The following is a 17407-nucleotide window of genomic DNA, read 5'->3' on the forward strand; positions in this document are numbered from 1 at the left end:
TGAGGAGCCCTGCCTCAGGGAGAGAGCGAGCTCAGGAGACTCATGGAGAAGATGTCACTTTGTCTAAAATCTGCATGGGACAGACAAATGGGATAAATGGATGCTTTAAGACTTAGCTGTAATGAAAAACAGCACCATCAATCATTTTACTGCTGTTGCAGAAAGGTTTCTCTCTTTGCAATACAGGGAAGCTGATTTTTGCTGAAATGTGTTGGCCATGGAAATTCTGCACTGTCAGCAACATCATTCCATGGTCCACAAGGATCCCTCGAGCAAGGATCCCACGTGCTGTCCCACCTGTCCCTGGTGATCCACAGACACCAATATTCATTTCACATTGGTCCACAGAACCACATTAAGCCATTAAGATTTGCATTCTGTTTATTATTATTGAAAGCTTAGCATTAAGGTGAACGTTGCAAGAACCCTCTGTAATTTTTGGGCTGTTTTAACCAAAAGACTTGTACAACCATTGAGAAATTGTACCACATCACACCCATTTTCACCCATAGATTTAACATATGAAATCACTAATCAGAGAGTGCTTGGAGAATTTAGATACTTCTCATTAAAAAGTCCAATTTTCTTTGATATATATAAACTATTGTTTATTTTTTAGCCTCCCTGTGGAGTGATATCTATCATTTTCAGCAGGAAGCCCGGGCTATTTGTTTTTCAAAGATAGCTCTTTGGAATTAATTACTCTGGTATTAGACTAAGTGACAAAACAGGTAGTGCAGAACCAAGGGTAACAAGAAATTTTGTCTTGCAGCTTTTTAGAGCAAAATTATTCTCCTAACTTGACTGACAGCCAACCATTAATCACTATTTAACAATTATTACAGCCAAGACATATTAAAAAACAACCCTAAATTTCTCACTGCTAGTTATGCTTATTTCATTTTCTAATTGCTGGCTTAATTTTTTAAATGTCAACAAAAGACAATTAAATCCTTGTTGTAACTGTTCAAGCCAAACATACATAATGAAAACTTAATGGATGCATTCTGTTTAAGATTCTGTTGCAGTTTCTACCATCTTGTGGCACCATATCAAACATGACAGCTGCTCTCCAGTGCCTGATGTCCAGCCCACCTGACGTACCTCTGCTCCCTCCACTGAGTTTGGGTGTTTTGGTGCTCCTCAGACATGGCAGACAGTTAACATCTCCACTGCAAAATTAATTATTGAGCTGTTTCCCAAGATGTCAGAGCCAAGATGGCAATTGCAGAATGGCTCTCAACATTTTGACTGAAAACCACTGGTTCAGCTTTATTTACCACCCTCTCTGCTGTGATTGTCAGAAAACAGCACCAGGCAATGTTTTATGTGCGCCAGTGGACTTGGGGATGCTGCCTGCTGAGTCCTCTTTTTGACACTGAGAGGTGCAAAGAAAAGAACAAAACTGAGCAGCACCCGCTGACTGGCACGAGTGTTGTGGCTCAGGGTACAGGGATAAATCAGGTTAAATGAGAAAGCTGCTTTATTATGTTCTCATCCTCCAGCAAACTCTTCCTAGCTTCTGCCACGGTTTGTTGCCATCTTAGTTCTGCAGATAAAACTCTTTATTGGGTCGTAATATAGACTGGATCTCTGAAAGCAACGTGCTTTGCCAGGAGGATGGGAGCAGCCCATAACCACAGGGTGAGCAGGTACAGAAGGTAAAACAGCGTCAGTCACAAAATCATTAAGGTGGAAATGACCTCTAAGACCACCTGAGTCCAACTGTTAACCCAGCACTGCCATGTTCACCTCCAAACCATATCCCCAAGTGCCAAATTCACACACCTTTTGAACCAGTCAGCCTGGCTGTGTTATAAAACCAGAAAAAAATCAGTAGTGGTTGATGATCATCATAAGAGCAGTGATTTTGAAATCAGACATAAGCTGCAAAAATTTCAGAAACAACTTTAGAAATTATAAAATAGCTCTCACAGGGGTATAATCCTGCTGAAGCCAATTAGATAGTTCTGTGTGCCACATTATGAGGGATTTTAGGTGAAACACAGGTAACATGGCTGGCTGTCTATCTATCTATCTATCTATCTATCTATCTATCTATCTATCTATCTATCTATCTATCTAAGTTTAAGAAAGCCACAGGTCAAAACCTTTCCAGCAGGACTGTCAGTCAGGAGTGTGACAAAAACCATGCCACCAAGGCAGGTAAATTTCATGTTCATGAGGTCAGCACAAAGGACAGGGACTCCATTTTACCCTATTAGCTTTTAAAATCTGTCACAGCATAAGGAGCTGGACACAAAATACAACATCCAGCATACAACAATCACCCAACATTTGGAAATGGATCAAGGAAAAAAAACCTTTCTAAAGGATGTGTTTCAGAAGACAGTGACCTCCAAAAGTAGAAAACTAGAAAGAGACATTCCCTTGCTCTTGGAGTTTTATTAGAGAGCACAGCCACCATACAAATATGAAAACAGAAAACAAGTTTAAAGTAAATGGATGCTTTTTCTGACTATTTCATTGCTCACAACAGATGTGTTTTCTACTCTCTGGCATTAGAGAATTTCCTGGTTTAGGAGTAGAACTGCACAAAGAGGCATCACCAGTGACCCAGCTGAGTCCAGTCAGAAAGAGAATACCCAGCCACAGAATGTTTTGCTCCCTTTGCTCTACAGCAAGAAGCTACAAACCAATAGGTCCTGACCTTCAGCTGAGCCTTCTGACAAGAATACAACTGTGGGACTGGAGCAGGGGTACAATTAACTGCCAGACTGAAAGCAGACTGTGGCTGGAAAATAGAGGGAAGAAGAAAGTTTGTATTAAGAAACTGCCAGGGTGGATGTGGGATGATTGATCAAGTCAGCGTCACAACATCTCAGAGGCTCAGGAAGGGGATGGGGAAAGGCAAGGTAGTGAATTTATTTTTAATTGCTCTAAGTATTTTTTCTTTTCCTTTTTACCCCTAGGACAGAGAAAAGGTGGGGATGTGCATGGAAGAAAGGGCTTTTTGGGCAAAACTCCATATGTTTCTGCTTGCGTCTGATTTTTTTTCTGTTTCTCTTTTTAGGGTGAAAAAATTTAAAACATACATCTTAATAAGTCCTTTTTTTAAAAATAGGTGAAGATACAAGACTTTCTTGAAGCAGTTGCCATGGAGAAGCTGTTCAAGTGAAGAATAATTACTAGGGCAAAATCACATACAATATGGGGACTGATCCTTCAGATTTTACCCATGCAGAACTCCCACAGAAGTCAACTTGTTATCACATATTTTTAGCAAGCCAGGAAAAGAAAAAGAACTCATACTTCACTCCTTCTAAATGAAAAAAAAAAAAAATCATTTGTTTGCATAACAGAGCAGAGAGAATAGGCTTTTTCAGCAAAAGTCTTTTTTCTAAAGACTCTGCAAGCCACCTTGTAGCACAGGTGGGCTGTTTTCTCTTTTAGGATCAAAGAAGTTAATTACTGAGCAGTAATTTGTAAGTGCGTGGTGTGCTCTTTCCCATAGTATCAGAAATATTGCAGAATGTGTACTTAAAACAAAATGAGGTCCCTCTTTTTTATTTAATCAAAAATAATTGCAAATCCAAAGAGAAACATTTTTATACAAGTTCCAGCTGGCTATTGATGCTGACTTGCAGAAAGAACCAACATTTCTTTGTCCTGAACACACAACTCCAAAATTAGAGATTTGTCTCTTCAAACAACAGTGGTTACACAAGGACTCCTAATGCTTCAAAGTGCACCTTGCACAGAACTTCCAGCAAATTAATTCCCCCCTCACCTGCATTGCCTCCTCTACTCTTTTCCTCACCCAGCCCCAAAGAAAGCTCTGGAGTGTTCCCCTCCCAGCCCTGAAGGCGTTGTTCACCGGGGATGTGCCTCTTGCACCCCTCAAAAGAGTCCCATGCCACCCTTGTGGGGTGGTTTGATGCTCCCCTGCAATATCACCTTGCTGAAAGCACATGGTGCTCTTTTCAGAATCTGTGCTACCAAAAAAAGACATGTCCCTGCCAGATAGCTCCTTTCTGTCACCCTGCAGAAAAGAGGGATCACAGCTACCACAGAGCTGGCTGCAGCACAGCCTGTGGACAAAATAATCCCGCTGGGCCATACAGCACAGCCCTCCTCATTTTACCCTGTGCAGGGACATAAATCCACATGGCTGTGGGGACAGCAGAGGATGGAAAACCTCTGGAACAGCCTGAGCTCCACCACTCTGGTAGGAGAGATCATCACTGCCAAAGTTTGCTGCCTTTTCCCCCAAAACGTGTCACCATGGAAGCACAATAAACAAAAAGAAAGGAACCCTCGTTCTGGGGAGCGTGGGGTATTGATGCTGGTACAGTCAGAGGTGTGTAACTGCACAGGTGTAATTACACCAGTTCACTTGCCCACATAGAAAAGTCTTGAAGCCTCTTGGCTCCAGTCAAAATATCCACAAACTCTCAACGGCCCATTCCCAAACCAGCAATTCCCATTCATGAAATGTCTCTGGAAAATGGGAATGATACTTAGGGACGTGACGATCTTCAAATGGATCTGTTGTATTTTCATCTGCAAAGCAAACTGCAAAGATTGGTTCATGGTGCATGCTCTGTGATCATAACACACCCAATGGGCCTATTTTCTCTTGTCCAACATCCATTTCAGAGGAACAATGTAGTAATTAAAAATTTGGATCAGCCTAACAAGACCTGTGGCCCTCGTGCTGCAGTTTAATCCTAAAAGGATTGTGAATATATGGGCTCCCAGCAGTGGACTGAAGTCCAGCATCAGCAGCTGCAGGGCTGTTTGGGAGCCGGGCCTGACCCACATCACCCAGGACTCTCAGCATCTTTCCTGTGCTGTATTTGGCAGAAACTTGCCCACAGTCTTAAGCAATTCAGTGTTTCGGGTATTATATTGAAGAAAACCTTAAAGAAACAATCTCCACAACCCAGTAATAAGAACAAGAGGATTTTTTTTTCTTGAATTATCCCAATTAAGTCACCAGTTATCACTCCTACAGCAGTAAAAAGAGAACACAATTAGAAAATTTAATTAATTAAGCTGAAGGCAAGAATACCTATTTTAAACCCCTCAATGAATGCAGTAAGATCAGCAGACCAGATCAGTGAAGCAGTGAGTGTTTAGTGCTGAAGGAGGCATCCAGCCTGTCCATGAGATTCTGCAAGCAGGGGCCTGGCTGGGGTGATCCATCCCTCTCCAAACCAGCACGTGTCCTAGAGGTCTCCTCACAACCAGAATTAAAGACAAAACAATGGCTGTCCTCTATGTCAGACCGAGGGATGTGAGAAGCAACCCTCAAACACCTTCTCAAGCTACAAAGAAAACCAAAGCTGAGTTGGGGGTACAAATGTATCTTTTATCATTATAAATAAAGGCATTGTGCTCCATTGACAGTCATAAATGTCAGGAAAATCAGACTGATAAAAAGGGTAAAGACCTGGTTTTTGACAGAGTCAAGCCCTCTGCAGTTTCCAGAAACTCAGGAAGACTCTATTAGAGCAGTAGGACACCAAAGTGAAAAAAAAAATAAACAGTAGATGGTATCTAAGCTGAAAACTAAATGATAAGAGCTAAAAAAAAATAACTACAGCCTTAATGAGCTATGCTTAAAATACAGGCAATGAAACCCCAGCGAGGAGGAACTAACAGAATTATTCACTGCTATTTTCATAAAATGCTGTAATGTTTGCACAGATGCTGAGGAAGCCAGCCCTGCTCAGGCACACAAATTGAGGCGGAAAAGATGGGTCAGGAGAGGTGCTGAGAAGGGTGACCCAATTAACATCCATGAGGGGACTGCTCTGCCAATTCCACACTCTTCCTAGAAGAGGGAAATTGTGAGATAACCAAGCTGAAAATCCATAATTTAAAAATTCTGTCCACTCAGAGGGAGAAGGTCCAAATAGTGCAAACTCCATTTAGAGACAGAAGAGAAAAAGTGTGGTGAGAGCAGAGCAGATGGTTGGGGCGGAAGGGAAGCGCCTCTTTCACCTGAAAACAACCTGGGGGCAGAGGTAGTGGATAATGGAGAGGCTGTGGGTTGAAACACAGCCCTCAGATCCTGTCCACAACCTCCCACATCTCCTTATCCAAAAACCAGCAGGGATCAGTCAGCAGAACACCTTGGGTGGTTTCTTCAACACGGTAAAAAAAAAAAAAAAAGTTCTTTTCTGTGCTGCTTCACCGCGGCAGAGTGTAAGAACAGTTTTGATGTAAACTGAAATAAGCTGCTAGGAACAAAAATAACTGCACATTCGTTTTATCTTGTTTGGGTAAATTGGTGTAAACCTGTTTGCCAGGCACTGCCCTGGAAAGAACCCGGAGTGCCAGGAAAAAGGAGGAGATGAGGAGGGTGGTTATCCCTGGGACAGCAACCACTGGGACACAGGGAGAGCCAGGGTGGGTGAAACATGAGGATTTGCCTTTGAGAGAGCAGGAAGAGGTGTGAAAAAGGGACCAACAACAGCAAGGTGAGAAATGAAATGGTTTTGAGGAGTAAGATAAATAAAAGACAAAGGATGGGAAGAGCAAAGCCTGGATCAGCCCTTGGGGTGCTCTGAGGTGTCATTTTGGGGTATCACCACAGGCAGTTTGAGGGTTTTACATTGGGGCTGCTCAGCAACAGGGATGGGCTCCTAAGGTGCAGAGGACAGGCAAAGCTCTCACAGGAGTGCCCTTAAAATCTGGGGAAAGAAGCCCAAAGCAGGAATAAGGCAGGGAACAGTAGCCTATGCCTTACTTTATGGAAATGGCAGCAGCAAATACTCTCACTGGCATAACTGAGAGTGACAGAGACATGACATTGCAATTCCAGCAAGACTGCATTTAGAAAAACACTTTTCTATTGATAACATAGCTTTCCAATAAATAAACACAATGAAAATAAAGCACATACATGTGTTTAGTGTTGTGGAAGTAAGATTGAGAAATACCCATGGAAATGAACTGATGATTTACACACAAATAGAGATTTTCTGATTTTCCCTCTCCCATGATTTTTTGCTGATAAGTCTATAAAAACAATAGACAAACAAACTTGAAATACTGCTGACGAATTCCCAGAAACCCAAAGAGCACATTTTTCAGAGCTGCTATCTAACTAATAGAGAGAGAGAAAAAAGCAATTAAATAAGAAAAAAAAAAAAAAAAAGCAAGCAACTCATTCCTCAAATGACTCATTTCTCACTTAAAAGGAGACTCTTTCCTCTGCCTCCACTGCCCTTTAATAGCTCCTTCATGCCATCACCACCTCAGGTCATGGAAAGATAACAAGTCTTAGTTCTTTCCAGGATCATTTCCTGCCTGTTATCCCATGCAGGGAGCTTGGTGTCACCTTTTGCTGTACAAAGCTGATTCCTCATCCAACCTGAGCTTTTGATTGCCTCGCCTCCTCAGGGACTATTTCTGACATCTTTTATCCAGGATTTTTTCTGTCAAAGAGCACTTGTTGACACTCCTGCCTCAGAGTTCTTCCATTAGAACACACAGCCATCTCGGGTTAATTTGCAGATGGCCACTTGTTTTCTGGGGTTTTTTTTTTGGTAAAGCCAAGGTTCCCCAGGCTCTGCAGTGGGACAGATTCCCAATATGGCATTTTCTGTGCCTAAAACATGATTGCTGTACTTGCTGTCCCTAATGCACACAGCAGCATTTGGTTTCATACTTATGCCTCCCCAAGGAGCTGTAATGCTTCAGAGATAATTAACCTATGGACCTTTTGACATTATTTGTAGCAGAAATGGGTTTTAGATGTCCACATAGGCTCTGTGGGCATAACAGGTGAGAGATGGCCCCTTCTTGTTGCTGATGGACACAGGAAAATGAGTTTCCATGGCTGCTTCCACACAACAGCTCCTCTCACTCCCAGTGAAGAGCTGAGACTCCTACAAAAGTGCTTAAGGTCTTTGTTTCAGATCCTGTTTGGAAACACGGTCCCACTGGTACTGGATAAAGGAGCATTCCATTGCTCCTGAGTGCTCTTTTTCTTTGGATATCTGGAATTAGAGGGAGATGGGTACCAAGAATCAATTAGGGATGCCTGGTCCTGGAAGGGTAAAAAAAAATCAGAGGAATGGAAACTTCAGCTTTCCCATTTAGATGAGGTATCTCCATCATTGGTAAAAGTGCCTCATGTGCTGATTATAGAGAGCAGACAGAGGAAAATATTGTAAAATGCTGATTTTACTGTTCTCCCAGAAAACAGAATAGGAAGAATAACTCAGATGTCAATCTGTACTCTCCCTCTTTTCATTCCAAGAGAATGTGTTACTAAGAACTAGCACAAGCAAGCAATTTAGTGCTTAATAAGTACCTAAGAGAATTAGGATCCTAATGACTACAACTGAACTACTCAACAGCCCCTAAAATCCAATGAAAGCATGGCAATAAACTGAAAGAGAAGCTGGATTATGTGCTCCAAAACTCTCCTCCTTTTTTTCTTTTAAATTGGGTTTAAAAACCTGCTTTTTTAATTACCAATATACCCATGTTCCATGTTTTTGAAAAACAAATTGAACCTTGACCCTGGCTTTCTGCCAAGCATGGAATTTTGGTTAGGTGGTTTTAATAGCCAATGTAACAAACTGTGGAACAGATTTGGAGGGGTTTATTGTTGTTGTTATTGTTTTGGGCTGGGGTTTTTTGAGCTTTTCAGCACTGAATAGCTGCCCTTCACTTATCTTCTTGTTTAGGTGTCTGAATAGGAGCTGCTTGTGGGGGGCTGCAGGGCTGGGGACCACAGCCAAGGAAGGGGCCACTCTGCAGTGCTGTCCATCCCTGTATTCCTCAGAGTGCTTTGGGATCTGCCAGTCACAGCAAACAGTAGCTTCTGTCCCAAAGGGCTTCCCAAATATTGATAACACTAATGTTATCAATATACATTTCACCAAGACAATCACAATTATCTGGTTTTGTCAAAACTCCCCTCCAGTATTTTAATAATTTATGTGAGGAGTTGTGAAGTTAAGAGACTTTATCCTGAATATTCTTTCATAGCAAAGTATTGTAGCCCACAGCACTGAGAATAAAATTTGGCATATATATACATTTATATACTCAATTTAATACATGGTCTCCATGTCAAGGTAGTGCTGCAAAACTGCAAAAATATGATTTTTTGGGTAATAGAGGTTTTTTTGCTTGTTTTTTTTTGGGGGGGGGGGGGGTTGGTGTTTTTTTTTTTTTTTTTTCCTTGAAAAAGACTATAATGGAACTCACACTGCTGTTAATTTATTTCAGTAATACTTTGTCCTCAATTTGTCAAGATCTTACTGAATCCTGTTGCAGTGGCTATTAAGGAGAATTCTTGAGTTTTCACTCAACACAGTCAGGTTCAGCTTCAGCTACTAGATCCATGAAAAAACTGCCCAAGGCCTCTTGGAACTCCAGGCTGCACATGCAAACCCATCCTGTTAATGTGACATGATTGAACTAATGGAAGACAAAAAACCATATGGCATTCTTCTAGTTCAGAAAAATAAATCCAGATTAATTTCTTAATAAATAAGTAATGATTCCATGAAATGCAAATGAAAGTAAAGAAAGGCTTCCCAGAGCCCTGCTACTCTGCAGGGCTGATTTGTGTCCTGGGGAATTTTGAGGAGCACAGAGTGACAGTCATCTGCTGGACCCCAAACCCCTAAGGAGAAAAGGTTTGAGGTGCCAGGCACAGGAATGCAGCACTGTGCATGTTGGGAAGTGTTTTACACGGCTCTAAAAACAACTGCGTGAGAAAACCCAGAGCAGATATGATCAGAGGAATGTGAGAGAGTGGTCTCAGTGGGGGTTCTGGCCCTCACCTCACAGAGTTGTGGTTTTGAAGTGGTTTGGGGCTTATTCAAAAGGAGAGGAGGATGGCAAGAAGATTCCATACCTTCCCAACGGACCAGACAGGCTTCAAAGACAGGAATTTCCAGCATTTGCTTCTGTGTGTTTAATGCCAAAAGGCAAGTGTTCCCTGGCTTTTGTATCCCCACACATACCCCCCAAAATCAAGAATGAGCTGAAATTATCTTACTGAGAAAATACTTACTGCATTTTCAAGTGGAAAAAAAAAAAAAAAGGAATAAACTTGTTAAGATCCAAAGGCCATTATACAGTAGCAAAGTATGAGGAAAGCTAAGTCAGATGTTCCACAGGCCCGAGCAGTAAGTGCTGATCTAATTAAATACCCAACCAGACTCTCACAGCTATCAAAAGCTGCTTATTAAATTAAATAAACAAAAGCTGATTAATAAGACACTTGGTGTTAAATGGTTAGCCTCCTGCTTGCTCTGCAATGTTCAGTCTATAACAATAAATGAAAAATCATCATGCCTAAGCATGTCTAAATCTGGGCTATAAGGATTCTTAATAAATTCCTGCAGTGAGGCAGACCAAACAAAGGATAACTGGCATGAAAGAATGATACAGCATATAGTAAAAAAGGAAAATTTGAAGCACTGTCACAATTAATATGAGGTCTATCTGACTCTCAGTGAGGGGATAATGAAATTGGTTGGACCAATTTCCTTTGTGACCAAAATGAAACAGGATTCAGGGGTCCTGCTGTCTGGAAAAGAGTTCCATGGTATTACAGACTCAAGAAATCCAAGGCTACAAGTGTCTGCACACACAGAGGTAGCTCCCTGTCCCCCTCAGTGGTGCAGAGGATGAAGGTTTAGTTCAAACCTTGCCAGGTCTGCACGTGGTGCCAAGGTCCTGGGCAGCAAGATCTGTTCAGGGAAAACCCAACATGGACAGAAAGCTGCAATCATTTACTTTAGCTTCCACTGTAAGTAGATCAGATCAATCTTCTGTTTTCTAACACCAAAATTCCCAAAAGATTCAAACTCCTTCCTGAATCCCAACTGACCTCAGGGTGTGAAGCTGTAGTGCCCAGTGCCCACCAGCCCAGTTAGATTAGAGAATAAATACCTTTATCAGTATGGTCCTATGATTGTACTCTCCAAATAACCAGAATAAACAGCAGAAATGGCTCCCTGGAACAACTGTGGAGCCTTGGAGAGCCCACCCAGCAGGCAGTAACACCCCAGCACTGCTCTCTCCTGACACATCCCAGCTCCAGCACTCTTGCAACCCAGCTGAGCCAAGGTGACTGTAGATCACAACCTGTGTTTGCAGGTTTCATTGTTTGGAAATTAAAAAAGAAATAATGTTCTAAGGAATATTAGGCCCACATAGGGGGATGCTGAGATTCCTCTGACACAGGAATTACAGACCCTTCAACATCTCCTTTTCAAAACCATTCACTTATGGAACAAACTCAGGGAAATGTTCCTATTGCATGAGTCAACCAAAAAACCACCTGGGAACACTGCAGCTCACACTTCCCCTTCCAAGGAGGAGCAGGTGAGAGGAAAAACACACACCAGATATTAACTATGCTGTGTAACACACACTGAAAGGTGTTCAGGGTCAGCTGTGAATTTGTGGCTACAAAAACCTGCAGAGAATGGGGAGAACAAGGTGGATGCAGTCAACCCTGAGACCAGGTCTTTGCTTGTTGGATAATCAAATGAAGTTTCCAAGACCTTCAGCTGAAAAATAATTGTTTTAGAGCTTTTTGCTTGCAGGAAAATTACTGAGAAGCAAATTATTAATGTGGCCTTGCTTAGCCACTTTATAACAACTCTGAGAACATCCAAGGCACAGAAAGCATAGGGCAGAATATTAAACTTGCTAAATCATAAAAACAAAGAAAGTCAACTGGTGTGAGAGTTTTCAGATACAAAAACAAGGGGTAAAAAGAACAGTGAAATTTTGCACAGCAAAACACTCCTGTCAGTGTTAAATAATGAGGCTGTGGTAGGGACTTAGTTATTGGAATGAAAGATTATTTAAATAGCCAGGTAGCTTATAATTTCTGAAAAAAAGTAAAAAGTACAAGGCAAAGGCCAAGTTGTGGGGTTTTCTTCTTCTTTCCAAGCAGTGCTTTAAATCAAATTGGTTCTTGTTGTGCCCAGTGAGAAGATTTTTTAAATGTTAGTTTTTATAAGCAATTATTTGGCTGGTTAATAAGAGGAAAGAAGAAAAAAAAAAAAAAAAAAAACCAAAACCAGGCAAAATCTGCTTTTTAGGGCAGAGAAACAATTACCCAAGAGTTATTTTTATTTGACAAACTTTCTGCGCCAATTACAGCTGGTGGTGGCCAGTGCTTTGCCTGCCCAGGAACAGTGCAGGATGCAAGGAGGCGTCTCCCAAAAGCTTCTGCCTTGGCACTGAAGCAAAACTAACCCAAAACATGGCATAGTTAAAGCCACTAAACAGAGCAGCAGCAAAGGAGTGAGTCACAAATGCATGACCCCATTCCCCAGTGGGATGGAGCCAAGACCTCCACACTGTACTAATGAGGGAGGTTAACGAGCTCCTGCAGAGGTGAAACGGACAGCACAGCCAGTGAGGGAAAAATTGGGTCTGATGAAAGGGGAATTGAGGGCCGGTCAGTTATTCATTCTCCACAGGCACAGAACAGAGCAATCACCAGGTGGATCTGGTCTTTCCTGGGCATAAACATGGCAAAACACTCCTGTCCTGAGAGGGAAGTTTTCTGTCAAAAATACCAACAGCAGCATCACAGGAGTGATGTGCTGAGCCCCGTGCGAGATGCCACGTGCAGCCTGTGTCCTCCACGTGCCATGGTTCAGCTGTGAGTCCTGCAGTCAGAACCAGAGGACGCAGTCTCAAGCTGCGCCAAGGGAAATACAGGTTGGATATCAGGAAAAAGTCTTTCACAGAAAGGGTGATAAAGTTCTGGAATGTTCTGCCCAGGGAGGTGGTGGAGTCACCATCCCTGGATGTGGCACTGGGTGCCAGGGTTTAGTTGAGGGGTTGGGGCTGGGGTGGACTCGATGATCTTGAAAGTCTCTTCCAACCCAGTGATTCTGTGAATTCTCAATTCTGTGAAACATCTCTGCTGGGTTATGGCTGCATGCCCTGGATTGTTACTGCTCATCTAAAACTACTTTCTCATTTTTTCACATAAATACAACACCAAAAGAGGTGTCCTTCCTGCATTAAAAGTAGTTCACATCCAATTAATAATTGGTCCTCTAAGGGAGTTTCAAATCAGGGCTTGGACTTGATTTGATATCCCAGGCACTATATCAAGAGGCTGAGGAACAACTTGTTCTCATTCTGTGTGAGTCACATCCTCTCGGCATCCATGCACTCAGGCATTCCTCTAAAGAGGAAAAAACCCTATGCTAATTTACAGGCATATGATCCTCCTCTGGGGTTTTTTTTTGCTCTGTTTAAGATTAAGCTTTTAGAGTTATAATGGATATTGCATCATCAGGCTAGCTTTAATATGTAAAAGAAAGGCTAATTATATGCTGTTTGGTGGTGGTAACAAAAATATAAAAATCAAAGCAGTTTTCTTTATCTTGTTTTCCCTTTGAATCCTCATGGCTGAGGGAAAGCAAGGAGCTGACAGCCTTGGGCTATGAAGAAAGGCAGGGTGAAATTGGCCCCTGTGCAGACCACAGGCAATAGGATTGTGCACAACTTTCTCAGGATTGATACGCTCCTGCAAGTTTAATTTTCATCCTTTAAAAGCAGACAGGGGCTGCAGAGACAACAGAACCCAGCTTTCCCTGCCAGGGAGAGCAGCTCAGCCCAGCCTTCACTGCTTTCCTTGGAAGTGCCTGTGCAATGCTGAGCAGAAGCAGCTGACATTGGAAATGTTTGAAAATTCAACTTGCCCTGGGGCAGAGGGCTGTGCCCTGACTACTGCTCCCCAGTTTTTGGGAAGAAAACATGGACAACACAAAGCCTGGGATCTGCTCAGCACAAGAAGGCATTTGACACATCTTCAAAGCCTGGCTCTGGTTGAGCCACCATGAAGGAATGGACTGGAAAAGCTCTTGCAACCCAAGAGGCTTTGTCACAGTCTGGAAAGAAAAAAGGATTTGATTTTTTTAAGGGTTTGTTCCAATAGATTAAAAGCTAGAGCCCATTATTTTTAATGTTTTCCTGAGTTCCAAAGAAATTTCAAGACCCTGCCAGCGTCCTGGGGGTTTTATTTAGAGTGCTACGGAATCAAACTGGGCAGGCAGTGGGAGTTCAGCACTGTGGGGGAAACTCCTCTCATGTCCATGCCAATGTTTTCTAAACAAGAGCCAAAGGCAGAGCACTTAGCTGTGCATCCACCAAATACCACTGAATCGAAATATTTATCCTCTAGTTAATCACTAACACAATGGCTTTGGATGTTCTAATGCTAATATAATGATTGAGTAGGTAAATCATCCTGGCAGGATGGGGACTGCAACTCCACCCAGCACTGTGTCCATCCATACAGAATTTCTTCCTTCAAAATATTCTCTGTACTTTTGAAATATCCACATAAATGCACCATACAGTTTGTAAACTACAAAAACTGGGATCTACATTTATGATGTAGCTGGATGAAGAAAATAACACAGCTCCATCACATTTATGCATAAACTCACACCTCAGTAGCTTCAGCATCCTTTCCTACGTTTGAAATGATGAATAAAGAAATAGTTGTAGGGAAAATGGAAGTGAACAATGCAAAAAATAAATCTTTCTTAGATAAGGAACACAAACACATCGTTTTGGCAGCGGTCTCTCTAAATGTAGTTTGTGTTTGTTTTGTATATTGATTTTGTAATTCCCTTACAATTCTCTATCCTAAGGTAGACAGCAAAAGTTACTTTATAAGAAAGATTTAAATGAATGAATGGAGTTGCTGGGGAAACAGAGGTATCACGCAGTTCACCAGCAAGTGCTTGCAAGCAAAGACAGGCTGAGGGAGATCAGCAGCTTCTGCTGTGCCATAAAATAAAGGTACAGACAAACCTCCTCAGAGCTGAACTAAACTACCCCCACAAAAAATGATTCCAGCCTCCCAGGGGAGCAAGACATAACCGCAGCAAACGTCCTAAGTGCCTATTCGTGTAAAAGGATGACAGAGCAGGGCTGTGTAAATCCTGCTCACCTGCTTGCTCCTCATTTAGCGGGTGATTTACTGGAGCAAACTGCGCTGTGCCTACCTGAGCTCCCCGTGCCCACGGGTGTTTAATGTCCCTGTGCCAGCCTGGGGTCAGCTTTGTCATTCACGTCGGGCACCCAGGCTAATTCAGGTGCATCCCACATCCTCCCTGAGGCACTCATTTGCCTCCTTTCACCATGTGACTGCTTTATGCACCTCAAACTAATTATTCTCCTGTCTATCTGCCTCTCCCCAGCCCTCTAAATCGCTCAGGATTGTAAAGAGGGAACAAACAACCTCATTTCAAAGCATGGGAAAAAAAAAAATTCCAAGTTACTCTTGCTTTGAGCTTCCATGTCACAAGTTAGTGACTTCCAGGCAGTTTTAAAAACTTCTCAAATTCAAACTCCCAATACTCAAATTCTGGGTTGAAATACACCCCAAGTTCTTAGCTTCTCTTACAGCATCAGTATTAAATTGATTGCCCTTCCTAATATCCCTGTAATCCTGTCTGCTCCAGGCACGCTTGTTTGGAGTGATTAGACTGTGAGAAGCATTTCTGCCCCATTCCTGATAGATGTACAGCAAAGGACAGGTCTGGCTTTCAGCTCCATAAACTGATTTGGGGCCAACTTCAGCAAATGAGACCCAGAATTCATCCCAGGAGTAGAAATGCTGTGTCACTCTTCCATTGCAATTTTTTCCCCAAAAACTCCTCTCTTTTTTTTTAAATCAAACAAAACTTCCAGAAGCTTTTGACATCACATTCTTGTTGCACAGTTTTTAAACTAAATGTTCAGAAATTTGTATGAGCAACAGATTTTATTGCTTTTTAGAGATCAGATTATTAGGAAACTGTACTGTTAATGTCCACACACTCAGTCAGGAGGCATTTTTGTGCTGTTGGCTTTGTGAGTGAAGAAAAGGTAGAGGTTGACTTAAACTGCCAGATACAAGGAAAAAGAATGTAGTTTAGCTCATCATTTGACTGACTGGAAGCAAATTAGCTGGAGGTTAAGATGGCAGCTTTGATACTGTCTTCTGGCAGGAAAAGAACCATGAAAAGGAAGGTTTCCCAACCAAACACTGATGCCAGCAGCTGACATATTTCTAAACAGCACTGTCAGGAGGAGGATTTTTATTGTGAGCGCACATAATCTGTATTATTCTGAGAGAACCAAGTGATGAACTGAGGAGGAATGTGGAATTCATGGAGCTTTAGCATGGCTGGCTCTTACAGAGAGCCCAGCTCTCCTGAGCTGCCTTTCCACACCCCAGGCACAGCACAGATTTCACCCCAACAACTCAGCGACAGCCCAGCAACAAAAACGCACAAGCAGAGGGGGCAGAATGGGAATTTCTGCTCTGCCTTCCCCACATCAGCTGGACTAAAGCCTCCAAATGCACAGCAACCAGGATTGCAACTTTCCAAAACCACAAACAAACGCACACCAAAAAACCTACACCCCTCCCCCCCCCCAAAAAAAAGACTCCTCAGTCCTTTACTCAACAAAGGACATTTTCACTCATACCTCACTGTATTCACTACATTGCTTCCAGGTGTTTCCCTCCATCCCCACTCAGACAAAAAAAAAAAAAAAAAAAAAAAAAGAAACATCTGCATTCTGAAGGGACAGATGGTCTTGCCCCTGAGTTACAAGAGGGTAAATATTTGAAGGTGTTCATGCCACAGCTTTCCTTTTCAGGAAAAGGACTTTTCCTTTCCTGTTTTTCTTCCTGTTTCTCCTTTTCCATACCAACACTGGTCTTCCTTGAAGCCTCATTTCTATTTTTTGGCTTAATCATCAGGGGTATTCCAGGTGTAATACTTTATAGCAATTTAATTTCAGTTCTTATGTCCCTGCCTCTAGGGTGCTGTGTCTTCCTTTCTCTATGTGTTAGTTTGATTCATTTTCCTTCTCTTCCCACTATGATTCTTTTAGCCTTTTCTTAGCCACATCCTGTTCCTCTACCACTCTTTCCATACCCCATTCCCACTTAAAGATGAATTTGTCTGGGTAGTTGGACCTGAGCTCTCCCACTGTGAACTAGTTCTTACCCAGTCCATAGAACCAGAGGTACTAAAGCTCCTTAAATATATTAATTATTAAACCAGCATTAATACATGACAAAATCTTGAAACTTATCAGGGCTCAGCCAAATACATGCACATTGATTCTATTCAACCTGAACAAAGTTTACACAGCAGCAAAATGAACGCACACTTACTGACACGTTTTAATTATTGCCACCAGTCACATTCATTCATCACTTTCCTCGCCACCAAACATTTTCAGCGTGCAGAATACATTCATTTCAAGATATTGGGTTAAAGTGAAGCAAATCCTACTAGAGTAATGCATTTTACATTCAACACACTGGTGCCAATTACAGTGAGTTCATCTGACGTTTGTTTGAAAATTTCCGAATGTTTAGTTTTGACAAGAGGCATTTCAAAGAGAAGCTGTGTTTTAT

The 17407-nt window shown here is 42.1% G+C and overlaps 1 protein-coding gene across 1 annotated transcript in view; it reads right to left on the reverse strand.

Moving 5' to 3' along the window:
• Positions 1 to 17407, reverse strand: part of TAFA1 (TAFA chemokine like family member 1) — a 210946-nt gene that overhangs the window by 154567 nt on the left and 38972 nt on the right. The gene's annotated exons all lie outside the window — the stretch shown is intronic.

The sequence above is a fragment of the Motacilla alba genome, chromosome 12, assembly GCF_015832195.1.
Source record: "Motacilla alba alba isolate MOTALB_02 chromosome 12, Motacilla_alba_V1.0_pri, whole genome shotgun sequence".
NCBI classification, from domain to species: Eukaryota; Metazoa; Chordata; class Aves; order Passeriformes; family Motacillidae; genus Motacilla; species Motacilla alba.